Source organism: Ailuropoda melanoleuca, chromosome 12 (assembly GCF_002007445.2).
Source record: "Ailuropoda melanoleuca isolate Jingjing chromosome 12, ASM200744v2, whole genome shotgun sequence".
Classification (NCBI taxonomy): domain Eukaryota; kingdom Metazoa; phylum Chordata; class Mammalia; order Carnivora; family Ursidae; genus Ailuropoda; species Ailuropoda melanoleuca.
In genome coordinates, this window is record NC_048229.1 from 178527 (window position 1) to 191961 (window position 13435).

General features: G+C 44.5%; 1 protein-coding gene across 2 annotated transcripts in view; it reads right to left on the bottom strand.

Moving 5' to 3' along the window:
• ZNF84 (zinc finger protein 84) overlaps positions 1 to 2898 on the bottom strand; it is a 21575-nt gene extending 18677 nt beyond the window's left edge. For both annotated transcript variants that reach the window (XM_011229824.3, XM_019803733.2), the window contains exon 1: positions 1224 to 2898. The gene's annotated coding sequence lies outside the window, so the exon portion shown is untranslated. The remainder of the gene's footprint in view (positions 1 to 1223) is intronic.
• Positions 2899 to 13435: the final 10537 nt, after the last annotated feature.

The window sequence follows — 13435 nt, forward strand, 5'->3', positions numbered from 1 at the left end:
ACAGACCTATAGCCCTGAAACAAATAATACAGGATATGTTTAAAAAAAAAAAAAAAACCCAAAGGTGATTATTTGTGTAAATTGGGGGAAAATTTCCCTACACATAATACAAAGGCAAAAACCATAATTTAAAAAAAAAGTCAATAAATTTAACCATTAAAAAATTTAAAAATCTCTGCGTGGTTTAAAAAAAGTCAATTACGGGGCGCCTGGGTGGCACAGCGGTTGGGCGTCTGCCTTCGGCTCAGGGTGTGATCCCGGCGTTATGGGATCGAGCCCCACATCAGGCTCCTCTGGTAGGAGCCTGCTTCTTCCTCTCCCACTCCCCCTGCTTGTGTTCCCTCTCTCGCTGGCTGTCTCTCTCTCTCTCTCTCAAATAAATAAATAAAATCTTAAAAAAATAAAAATAAAAAATAAAAAAATTAAAAAAGTCAATTACAACTGCATAACCGCTCCCCCAACACACACACCACAAGCCATGAAAATATACCTACAACACTTGCTTTGCTTTATGCTTTCACCTCACTACACACAGTAAAAATTCGGGCATTGTGACAAATAAAACTATGTTTATCATGCAAACCATTTCCTTAAGCAGACAACCAAATTCACAGTGTGATTTTAAAATTTCCTTTGTAATTGTTGTCAAAGACTACTTGGTGAAGTTCACTTGGGCTTCAATGAGAACTTATCAAGAGTAGAAAACTTGGGCTTCAATGAGAACTTATCAAGAGTAGAAAACTCCCGTCAAGTCAAAATGACGTGGACTTACATGGGGCCTGCGAGGGCTCAGTCAGGTAAGCATCCAATTCCTGCTTACGGCTCAGGTCATGATCTTGGGGTCCTGGGGTCAAGCCCTGAGGTAGGCATGCTCAGCGGGGAGTCCACTTGAGACTCTCCTCCTTCTGTCCCTCCCCAACTCCCTCCCAAAGAAAGAAAAACGATGAAGACTTACTACAGAAAATAGAGTTGAGAATTTCAGGTGAACAAGTGCGGCAAGCCATCAGCGTGGGTAGTATTATTTCTGATGCAATTTGTTATTCAGAAAAATGCAGACTCAACCTTACTCTAATTTAAACAAACGTGTTTTTGAAAGTTGAAAGTTTTGAGAAGTTTTCTCCTGAACTCTCTATATGGCTCCCATGTGTCCTCTCAGCAAACGGAAGCCTAAGCCCTTCTCTGTACAACTGGCCCGTTTGAACGTGACTGCTATTTTCATGTACCTTGGCAGCTTCCTGCATAACACCCAGCTCTCCCGCGACAGCGTTCACATTTGTCTTCAGAACGAAGGGGCAACCGTCATCATCACTGCGTCGTTCCACTTAGCATCAAGTTCTGAAGGAATTTCAGGGGAAAGGTAGAGGAAAATAAAAAATAACATCTATTTACTTACTGTGACAGACGTTTCATACATCATATTGGGTGTTTTTTCTTTTGTTTTTTTTAATGCAGCCAGCACCCATTACAGAAAGTGATAAGGCGCAGAGGTTCAGCACCTTGCCCAACGTCGATGACACACTCAGCAAGTGGCAGCTCCGCGCCACTGGTCCCATTCAGTGTCCCCTAAGCCCTGCAGTCACAGACCCTCAATGAGAGTGGGGGTGGGGGAAGGGAGGGCAAAGGCCTCCAGTTTGTTTACATTTTAGTACGTGCTGAACCGTCCCTGTCCAGAAATAACGCCACCAGGGCAAACTAAGGATAAAAACAAAAGGAAGAAGGGCGTCTGGGTGGCTCGGCGGACTAAGTGCCCGACTCTCAATCTCGGGTCAGGTCTGGATCTCAGGGTCGTGAATTCAAACCCCGGCACTGGGCTCCATGCTGGGTGTGGAACCTACTTAAAAACAAAAATGAACAAACAAACGGAAGATTAGTTCTCAGGGGCCCGCTGAAAAAACTCCCGGTGCGGAACAGAACAGTCCACCTTGAGGAAAGGCCTTCTGTCATAGATCGTCATGGCTTTAAGCCGCATACTCCCAATTTTGCTTTTTTAAGGAAATGTAAATAAGATGTACTAAAACTATACATACATTAACATACAAGAAATGTACCAAAATATTAGCAGTGATTATCGCCTGGTGATGGGAGCGTGAAAGATTTTCATTTCAGTCTATTTATCAAGTTGATCCAAACTGGCTACAGTGAACACATTTTAAATTTATAAAAGAAAAAAGTATAAACATTTCTTAAAAAGTTAAAGTCCTGGGGCACCGGGGTGGCTCAGGTCCTGCTTCCAGGGTCCCACACGGGCTCCCTCATGTGGGGGGGGGGGGCTGCTTCTCCATCTCCTCCCCGCTCCTGCTCTCTCTTGCTATCTGTGTCTCTCAAATAAATAAAATATTTTAAAAAATAAAATAAAATGTTAAAGTCCTTAACCCAAGAACACAGTCCAGTTCACCACCACACGGTTGAAACAAAGCAAACGAGTAATTAGAAGTATGTGTTAATGACGGCAAAACCCATCAGAACTAGGTGGGGAAAAGATCATTTCTTCGCACCCCCCCATTTTCAAGCGATAAACATGAGACCCAGAAATCGCGAGTGGAGGAGGGTCCAAAGTGGCGGAGGGGGCCACAGTCGGAGAGAGCACGTCGGGCTCAGCAGCCAGCGGCTGTCAAAAACTATCTGGGGTTTGTTTCTGGCTTTGGGGTTTGTTTTTAGCAGCGAAGCCCTTTAAGAACGACTCTACTGATACAGGCGGGGCGGAGCGGGTGAAGCCGGACCGCAGGGGGCCGGGAGGCCGGCAAGGAGGCCGCCCTGACAGCGGGACCCCGGACCCTCCCTGCGCAGCCGGGCTCGCGGCCCCGGACAGCCAGGGACGCCCGGCGGGGGTCGCGCTGAGGCCACGTCCGCCGGCGGGAGCCCGGGCCGAGCCCAGGAGCGTCCCGGACCCGCGCAGACCCCGCGNGAGCCGGGGAGGGGGGCGCGCGCACGGACATGCGGGCGCGCGCGCGGAGACGCCTACTCGCCTCTCGCTCCGCGGCGAAGGACAAAGAAAGGGGGCGCAACCCGAACGCGTCAGGGGCCGAGCGAGTGCGAGTACGCGTGCGCGAGAGAAAGACGCCTTTGTTTTTGCTTTTTTTCTTTTCCTTTTTTTTTTTTTTTTTTGGTCAGCTTCTCTCCAGGAAAACGCCTTTGAACTACATTTCCCAGAAGGCTCCGCGGCACGTAGGCGCCCTGCGCCTGAGGAGCGCCAGTCGCCTGGAGACGGGAGGGCGACTGCCCGCCTGGGAGCGAGGGGTCTGAGCGCGCGTGCGCGAAAACCAAAGATAAGGATTTCAAAAGACTGGGAATAGAAATCCACGCACACTTTAAAAAAAGGAAAAAACAAAAAAGACAACTGGCTTAATCCACTTGAGGCGGGGCGCCTGGGTGGCTCCGTTGGTTAAGCATTTGCTTTCTGCTCAGGTCCTGACCCAAGGTCCTGGGTTCGAGTCCCACGTGGGGCTCCCTGCTCAGCGGGGAGCCTGCTTCTGCTTCTCCCTCTGCCTCTCCCCCTGCTCGTGCTCTCTCTCGATCACTCTCTCTAGCTCTCTCAAATAAATAAAGAAAATATAGACATCAACTGTAAAGCTAGAATCCTGCTTAATGTTGGAAGATCAGGAGGACTTAGTGGCAAAATAGGGAAACCCTACGATCAGTGAAGTGATATTTGAAATGCAGAACATACAGGTAACGTGTTTAGGTGATCACTGCTGAAATCTACATTTCCACAGGATTGGGATTTTATTTCATAGATTGTCAGTTATCCTTTGCCTATTTTTCTGTCAGGTTCTTTTTCTACTAGATTCATGGAGTTGATATATATTATTTACTAATCCTCAATATGCAACATGTTTTAATTTTTTTGTTTCTTCCTTGTCTTTGCGCTTTGCTTATAAAAATGTTGGTCCCTTAGATTTTAGTTTTGACATTATAAAAAGTATCTAGGTTTCCTTATGTGACTTGTAAAGAAATCTTTCTCTTGAAAGAGAAAAAAAAAATCTTTCTCCATTTTGTTATCGTAAACTATTTCCTTGTATTACCATTTACTAGTTTCAGCATTTTGCTTTGACATTTAAGTTTTAATCTTTCTGGAGTTGTGTGTATGCATATAGTGTGAAGTAATGATCTCATTTCATTTTGTTTCCATAGGGAAGCGAATTTTCTAGGTCACAAGGTTACACATTAGAAGCCCGAAGGCACAGCACCCTGACTTCATGGTTTTCAACATCTCAGCCTTGCGGCTGCTAACACCCCACAGCTGACAGACCAAGAGCCACAGTTATGAAACGTGCTCTCCTCTTCAACTGGCCCAGGATGACCCCTAGCTTTATTATAATACACGTGTAAGGGTGGCTTCAGCTTCCCCCCCACCACGCCCACCCTTCAGGGAAAGATGGCCTTGACAGTTCAGCAAGAACCTGGTAGAACCAAAAACTCCCCCTCCCAGGGGAGGGGGGCAACCTCATTCAGAGACCGCCCTGGCTATGACCCACTACCTATACAAAAAAAAAAAGAAAGAAAAGAGCCCCCTGACCCCGGGGCAGTGGCCACCTCTGGGCAGCCCGCTCTCTTTCACGGGAGTGCACTGTGGCTTCATGCCTGCTGTGCTCCTTCTGGCCGTGCTAATTGGAGCATGGATCCTCACGCTAACCTTTCACGGGGAATCCGAGAACCAACACCTCCGTTCACACAATGCAGACTCCCCCACTTCCTGAGGTGCCGGGGGGTTAGGACTCCAACCTATGAATTTGGAGGAGGGGACACAATTCAGCCCGTAACACCAAGTATCAAATAGCACATTCTTTCTTCAATACTTATACATTCATTTCTCTTATATCCTAAGTCCCTCTGTGTCCCAGGTACCCTTTCTGGAATACTTTCTATCACTGAATGAATACCACACTGTTTCATTATTCTAGCTTAATAAAAACCTCTTGTATCTAGAAGGGAAAGCTCTTCTAATTGTCCTTGTTCATGATGGTCTTGGACAGTTGGAGACCTGCAAACTTTCACGGAAATGTTAAGATCTGTCCCATTTCAAGAAAGAAAATGCTTTTATTGCTTTGACTGGAATTTTACTAAATTTATATTTTGTAAGAATTAGTATTTTTATTACATTGACTACTCCATCAATATATCTTTGAATTTTTCAGTTCTTTTACAAAATTTTTTAAGACTTTTATTTTTTTAACGTTTTTGGAAAGACTTTATTTATTTATTTATTTGAGAAAGAGAGAGAGAGCACAAGCAGGGGGAGGGTCAGAGGGAGAAGGAGACTCCCCCATGAGCAGGGAGCCCGGCACAGGGCTCGATCCCAGGACCCCAAGATCATGACCTGAGCAGAAAGCAGATGCTTAACCAGCTCAGCCACCCAGGTGCCCCTAAGATTTTATTTTGAAGTAATCTCTACAGCCAGCATGGGGCTCGAATTTACAACCCGGAGATCAAGAGTCCCATGCTGTACCACCTGAGCCAGCCAGGTGCCCCATGAATTTTTCAGTTTTTTAATGAACTTTAATAGCATTATTTTATTTCATAAATTCTGTTTACGTAAGGTTTTTTGTTTTTTATTTTTTCAGAAGGGGAGAGAGGGGAGGGGCAGAGGGAGAGGGAGAAAGAATTCTAAGGAGGCTCCATGCCCAGCAGAGAGCCCAACACAGGGCTTGATCTCACGACCCTCAGATCATGACCTGAGCTGAAATCAAGAGTCCAACGCTTAACCAACTGAGCCACCTAGGCGCCCCTGTGTTAGGGTCCCTGCTCAGTGGGGAACCTACTTCTCCCTCTCCCTTTGCCTCTCCTCCTAAGTGCACGCGCACGCTCTCTCAAATAAATAAATAAAATCTTTTTAAAAAATTCAACATTGTATCAGATGTATTCCTAAGAAGCTTATCATTCCTATTGATATTATGAACATGAGTATTTTCGCCAAGTGTATTTTCTTACTGGCTATTAAATGTGCTATGGACTGAATATTTGTGTCCTTCCAAAATTCTTTTGTTGAAATCCTAACCCCAGTGTGGCTATATTTGGAGATGGGCATCTAAGGAAATTAAGGTTAGATGAGGTTATTTCCATCGTATACACCTAAAATACAACAGTGGGGCAGACACAGGAAAACTGCCACAGACACTCCTGTTCAACACTGGGGACAGCAGGAGTCCCCACACAGCAGTCACTAGATCCCACTGAGTACATGTTACCAGGGCACCAGTTGGTCCTGTTCTCTTGGAGTTCTTCCTAGCTCTTGGCTGCACACTTTGGATCTCGGCTCTGCCATCTGCGTCGTCCTTCCTTATTCATAGGAAGTGACCCATGTTTGCAAGTGAGTATCCTTCTCGGCCTCCTTCCTGCCCCCGGAAAGTTGAGAGTCCAGAGATCTCTTTTTAGTTTGTATAGGGTTTGTCCTTTTCAGCCCAAGTTAATATTGCTGTTTAAAACTTTGTGGTGTGTGTATATTTATATTGTTTTTCAGTTTACAATGAGCTTTTTTGTTTCATTTTTTGCTGTGAACACTACGCTTAACCGTACCATAATTTTTTGCCCTGTATTTTTCTTTCTACTCACTTTGCAATTCCTTTTTTTTCTTTCTTCTTCTTTTTTTTAACTAAACACTCATAACACTCATGGTAATTCTTTACTTAGCATGTCTCCAACTTCAAGTGATGGAAAATATTCTTGGGAATTGAGGTTATAATGAAATTTTCTTCAAAATGACTCTCCCCCAAGGGCACTTGGGTGGCTCAGTCAGTTAAGTGTCTGCCTTCAGCTCAGGCCCTGATCTCAGGGTCCTGGGATAGAGTCCCGCCCCAGGGAGTCTGCGTCTCCCTCTCCCTCTGCCCCTCCCTCCCCACTCATGCTCTGACTCTTTCTCAAATAAATAAATAAAATCTTCAAAATGATTCTCCCCCAGATCTGCAACTGGGTTCTTAGAACTTACTAGCTGATGCCACCCCTGACTCATCTCACGGAGGTCTGTTGACTTACTTCAATTCTTTTTTCTTTTTTAAAAGATTTTGTTTATTTATTTATTCAATATTTAGAGAACATGTGAGTGGGTGGGAAGGGCAGAGGGAGAGGAGAAGGAGAATCCTCGAGCAGACTCCCCTCTGAGCCAGGAGCCAGATGCAATGCAGGGGAGGACCTGAGATCATGACCCGAGACAAAATCAAGAGTCAGGAGCTTAATTGACTGAGCCACCCCGGTGCCCTGACTACCTTCTTGTTCTTAAAGAGGGGAGCTCCCAAATTTTTCTTTTGAGAGTATTTTGGTGGAAAAGGTTTTGGTAATTATACATAGGTGTTGTTGTGGGGGGTACATGGGAAATGGAGGGAAAACTTTGTGGGCTTTTTATGTATCAATTAGGCGGAAGCCACATCCCCCCAAATCTCTCAGAGATAAGACTTGCTCTGCTGGTGCGGCGCCTGGGTGGCGCAGTCGTTAAGCGTCCGTCTTCGGCTCAGGGTGTGATCCCAGTGTTCTGGGATCGAGCCCCGCATCAGGCTCCTCCGCTGGGAACCTGCTTCTTCCTCTCCCACTCCCTCTGCCTGTGTTCCCTCTCTCCCTGGCTGTCTCTGTCTAATAAATAAATAAATAAATCTTAAAAAAAAAAAAAAAAAGACTTGCTCTGCTGGACAGGGAGCCTTCTGTGAGACCACACCCCGAAGACTCAGAAGCCCTGTTGTTGGAGAGACATGGTCCACAGGGGCAGTCCCCTGAGGTCTTTGGAAAGCACTTTTTTTGTTGTTTGAAGGGGTTCATGAGGTACCCTCTTAGATCCCTCTGAAATCTTACCTAAGGGTATTGTAGTCCCTGAAGGCATTTCTTTTTTTTTTTTTCTTTTGAAGATTTTATTTATTTACTTGAGAGAGAGAGAAGCAGACTCCCCGAAGAGCAGGGAGCCCGATGCGGAACTCGATCCCACGACCTGAGATCATGACCTGAGCCGAAGGCAGACGCTTCAGCGTCGGAGCCACCCAGGCGCCCTGAAAACTGAGAAATTTTATCTGACCTTTCATATTTAGTGGTACGTGGTTATCCTTAGTATTCTCCTATAATTTTTAAAAATCTGAATCGTCTGTGTTTATGTCCTCTTTTCACCTCACGTTAGTTACAAATACTTTCTCGTGAATGTTCATGAATCTGTCAGCCATCCTGAGAAACAGGAAATGACAAATAATTTGCAGCCTCTATTTGCTGCTCCCCCACACAAGCAGTCGGCATCCTGAATATTTTGGTTATCATTCTCTTGCTGCTTCTGTTTCATCATTTTATCACAGTGGTACATGCCTAAGTAAAACGTACTTCCATTTCACTCTCCCTGGCCTTTAACAATGATGTTCTCTATCTAGGGCTTGAAGTACAGTTTATTCAGTTGTAGTTTATGTCATAGGACATAATATTCCATCGACTCCGTATAATAGTTTATTCATTCCCCCTCCTACATCCTTATTAGATTTGTTTTAATTTAAACTTCTATTGAGATCATTGTAAATGCACCTGTCATGTAAAAAATAACAGAAAGAGATCCTTATACTTTGCCCAGTTTACCCCAATGTTAACGTCTTGCCAAACCATGGTACGTCACAGCCGGAATACTGACCTTCATAGCCCAAAATACTTCTTCAGCTTTCTCCAGTTTCACCTACACTCACGTTCGTGTATGAAGTTCTGTTCAGTTTTATCACCCGTGTAGGTTCATGGATTAACAACCACAGTCAAGATACCGAACAGTTCCCACAGCACAAGATTTGTGGTTTACATTTTGTATTTTGGTACTTTTTTTTCTTTTTTAGATTTTATTTATTTATTCGACAGAGACAGAGACAGCCAGCGAGAGAGGGAACACAAGCAGGGGGAGTGGGAGAGGGAAGCAGGCTCCCAGCAGAGGAGCCTGACGTGGGGCTCGATCCCATAACGCCGGGATCACGCCCTGAGCCGAAGGCAGACGCCCAACCGCTGCGCCACCCAGGCGCCCCTGTATTTTGGTACTTTTGAAAATGGATTCATTTTATTAAATCCCATTTTGCAAAGATTTTCTGGTATGTAGAAATAGAATTGATTTGGACATATTGACCTGACATCTGAGGACCTTGCTAAATTCATTTATTCATTTAACTATTTAGAAATGATTTGATACTGATGAAAAGTTGGGAAAAAATCATAGAATTGCAGAATTTACAGAATAGGGAAGATTCCTAAATACACTTCACCTATATTCCCCAGATGTTAACATTTTACCATGTCTGCTTTCTCTATAGAAGAACATACTTCTCAGGGCTCCAGGTGGCCCAGTCTCGGGGCGCCTGGCTCACAGACGTTTGAGTGTCTGCCTTCAGCTTGGGTCAGGATCTCAGGGTCCTGGAATCGGGTCCCACATCGGGCTCCCTGCTCAGCGGGAAGTCAGCTTCTCCCTCACACTTTTCCGCTGCGCTCTCTCTCTCTCTCAAGTAAATAAATAAAATCTTTTTTTAAAAAAAGGGGGCTGTACCTGGATGGCTCGGCCCGTTGGGCGTTTGCCTTCGGCGCAGGTCATGACCCCAGGGTTGCGGGATGGAGCCCCGCATGGGGCTGCCTGCTGAGCGGGACCCTGCTTCTGCTTCTCCTCCCACTTCTGCTCGCTCGCTATCTCTGTCATTATCTGTCTCTTGCTCTCTCAAATAAATAAATAAACAAAATCTTAAAAAAAAAAAAAGACCATACTTCTCTTGAAAGGTAGAAGCATGAGTTGCAGACGTAATTCCTCTACAGTCCTGAACGCTGCAGAGAGTCTGCAGGAAGGTCATTCCATTATCTAACCACAGGAAGTCGTCGAATTGAGGAAAAGAACCTCAATGCACTGCTATGATCAAACCCACAGAACTTATTCAAATTCCATCGATAATCCTAATAAAGTCCAAGAAACAAAACTTGGATTCAATACCCAATTTCATGTATCTTTAGTTAACCTTTAGATTAAAAAAAATTTTTCTTTTAATTTTAGGTAAACTCTACTCCACACACGGGGCTCGAGTCACGACTCCAAGTTCAAAGAGCTGCATGCTCTGACCCAGCCAGCCAGGCGCCCCTCTTTAGTTACCGTTAAACTGGACTAGTCTTTCAGTCTTTCATGACCTCAACATTTTTGAAAGTGCTGCCATTTTCATGCTGAATGACTCTCAGTCTGTTTGTTATATGTTTCCTCGTAATTTAGATTCAGTTCATGCATGTTTGGCAGGAATACTACAGAAGTGACGTGTCTTTCTCGGAGATCCGTATCAAGAATTCCATATTTATTTGTGCTGATAAAAGCAATATTAATTTTGATTGCTTATTTCAAGTGGTAAATGCCAGATTTCTCTTTTGTAATGTTATTATGTTTTCCAATTGTAATTAATAAGTATCTCGTGGGCAGATGTTTTAAGACTAAATATTCCCTCATAAAACTTTCCCCCACCTAATTTTAGCACTCATGGATGATTCTTGCCTAAGACAAATGTTACTGTGCTGGCTACCAAGTGGTGATTTTTCTAATTATGTCATTTCTTATGTATTAAGTGATATTTTACTTTAAAGAAGAGTTTTCCCTTCTCTCCTACTTGTTTATACATTTTCCGTGTTTATATCAATATGCGTCCATGGACTTCTATTCTTTTGGTTATAACATTCTATCATTATTTACTTGGATGCTCTAACTGTTCCAGATTTGGCCAGTGTTAAGCTGGTTGCAGTGTCCTTTTGACAAGACCCCATCATTAATTTTTGAGGTTTGTTCTATGACCTGGCACTTGGTCTACACGGTATCATATTCCCTGTGCCCTTGAGAGCAGTGTATGTGCTGCTGTGGTTGGGCGCAGCGCTCCCTCTGTTAGGTAAGGTTTATAGTGGTGTTCGAGCTGTCTCTTTGTTCATTGTTATGGGTTGAATTGTATTCCCGCAAAAGAGGTATGTTGGAATCCCAACCCACACACGGCAAAACGTGACCTTATTTAGAGATAGAGTCTACAGAAATAATCATGTTTTTGTTTTTTAAGATTTTATTTATTTAGGGGCGCCTGGATGGCTCAGTTGGTTAAGAGTCTGCCTTCAGCATAGGTCATAATTCCCAAATCTTGTGACCAAGCCCCACATCAGGCTCCTTGCTCAGCAGGGAGCCTGCTTCTCTCCACCCCTCCCCGCTGCTTATGGTCCCTCTCTGACAAATAAAATCTTTAAAAAGTAGTTTTTTTTTTTTTTTAAGATTTTATTATCTGACAGAGAGAGCACAAGTAGGGGGAACAGCAGGCAGGGGAGAGGGAGAAGCAGGCTTCCTGCTGAGCAGGGAGCCCAATGCAAGGCTTGATCCCAGGACCTAGACCTAGATCATGACCTGAACCAGAGCCACCCAGGTGCCCCAAGAAAAAGTAGTTCTTAGAAAAAAAGAATTGGAGAAAAACATGGTTTTTGTAATAAAGTGACAGAGAACTTGGCTAAACTGTGTTCTACTGTTTTGTAAAAATAATTTATAAATAATGAACTGAAATGTTTAGCTGAATAATTTTCTAACCAGAGTGTTGAAGACATGGCCTGACTTCTTCCTGCTAATTTGGGAGGACAAATATTAACTGAAAAATGAATTGTTAAGCATAAAGGAACTAGATTTGAAAATTTGGAAGATTCTCAGCTTATCTATATTGCAAAAAATGAGAAAGCATGCTCTGGAGAGAAGGATGGCGTGCCTTGTGAATCCCTCAGCCATCTCAGCAGAAATGCTACCAAATTGGACTGAAGGGAACAGAGATGGGTTGAAATGAAGAAAGTCATTGGCCGATAGAGCTCTCTGGAGGGGCACATGGGTCACCCTTAAAGATAAAGGAAGAGTGACCCTGAAGGCAGAGCCACCTCCTTGGTCTCAAAGGATAAAGCCACCTTTTCAATTCCAGAGGTTTGTCCACCATCCAGGGATGAGGGGCAGGGCCACCACCCCAGTGGGCTGAGAGGACAGGGCATTCGGTCAAAATCTAATGGAATTTGCCCTGTTAGGTTTTAACTTGTTTGGGACTCACAACCCTTTTCCTGATTTCTCCCTTTTAGGGTAGGATGGTCTACTTTGTGCCTGTCTGATCATTGTATCTCGGAAGCAGGTAACCTGTCTGGCATCACACATTCCCAAATGGAGAATATTGCCCCAGGAGGAAGCATACCCCATCTCACCCACATCGGATTTAGATGGTATTTGGAGATTTGGAGTTGATACTTGGGTGAATTAAGCCTTCTGGGGGTGTTGGGCTGGGGAGAATGTATTTTGCACATGAAAAGGACACGGACAGGCGGAGGGGAGCAAGAGGGCAAACTTACATGTTCAATCACGTCCGTTCAAAAAAGATGTATCGGATTCTTAGTCCTCAGTACCTCAGGATGTGAAATTAATTAGCAATAGTGTCTTTACAGAGATAATCAGGTGAAAATTAGGTAATTATGGTGAGACCTAAGCCAATGAATGGGATCCTTCTAAGAGATTTGGGCAGAGTTGGTAGCAATGGGCCCTGGGGTGCTGGCAGAACAGGCTTCCTCCTGCAAGGCATGGAGGGGAAGGGGCTTTACATCAGGACTTGGCAGGTTTTGTGGGCAACAGCATCGGCCCCACCTCTGCCATTGTAGTTAGTGCAAAGGCCACCAAACAATACACAATTAATGTCTGGCTATGTTTCAAAAACTTGATTGATGGATGCTGAGATTTGAATTTCAAATAATTTTCTCAATTGGTGAAGTAGTTTTGATCATTTTGCAACCATTTAAAAATGGAAAGCCTTCTTGGCTTCCGTCCACACAAACACAGGCAGCAAGCCATATCTGGCCTGCGAGCCGTGGCCTGCCAACATCTAAGCTGCGTATTTCTGAGCACAGAGCATCCAGCAGTTTCTCAGAAGACTGCCGCTGAGTCGCCACACTTCTGTTGTATGTCCATACATGAACTGTCAAGAGGCTACCTTTTCTAGGGACACCTGGCAGGGGGGCTCAGTCTGTGAAGCATCTGCCTTCAGCTCAGTTCATGATCCCAGGGTTCTGGGTTCAAGTCCCACATCGGGCTCCTGCTCAGTGACGAGCCTGTTTCTCCCTCTATCTTTACCCCTCCCCCTGCTCAAGCTCTCTCTTGCAAATAAATGAATCTTTAAAAAAACTATTGAAGAGACTACTTTTTCTAGACCAATACACGTTTCTATAAGGGATTAGCAAGCACGTGAAGTGGATAGTTTAATTCAGCAAAGTCACAGTTAATGCTCTTCCTCGAGATGAGCTCTCAGGGCTTCACGTCTGTCAATGTTGTGATTAGGAGCTAAGGCGACCAGAAGTAGCCATCCCAGCTCCTGTGTCAGATTTCCTCATAAATTAAAAATTCTTCTATGGCAATAGCCCTCGGTGTTCCCAGGATCTTATCATCAGGGCCACAAGACTATTGACCTGTACAGGCAGTAACACTTCACACTCTGAGCTG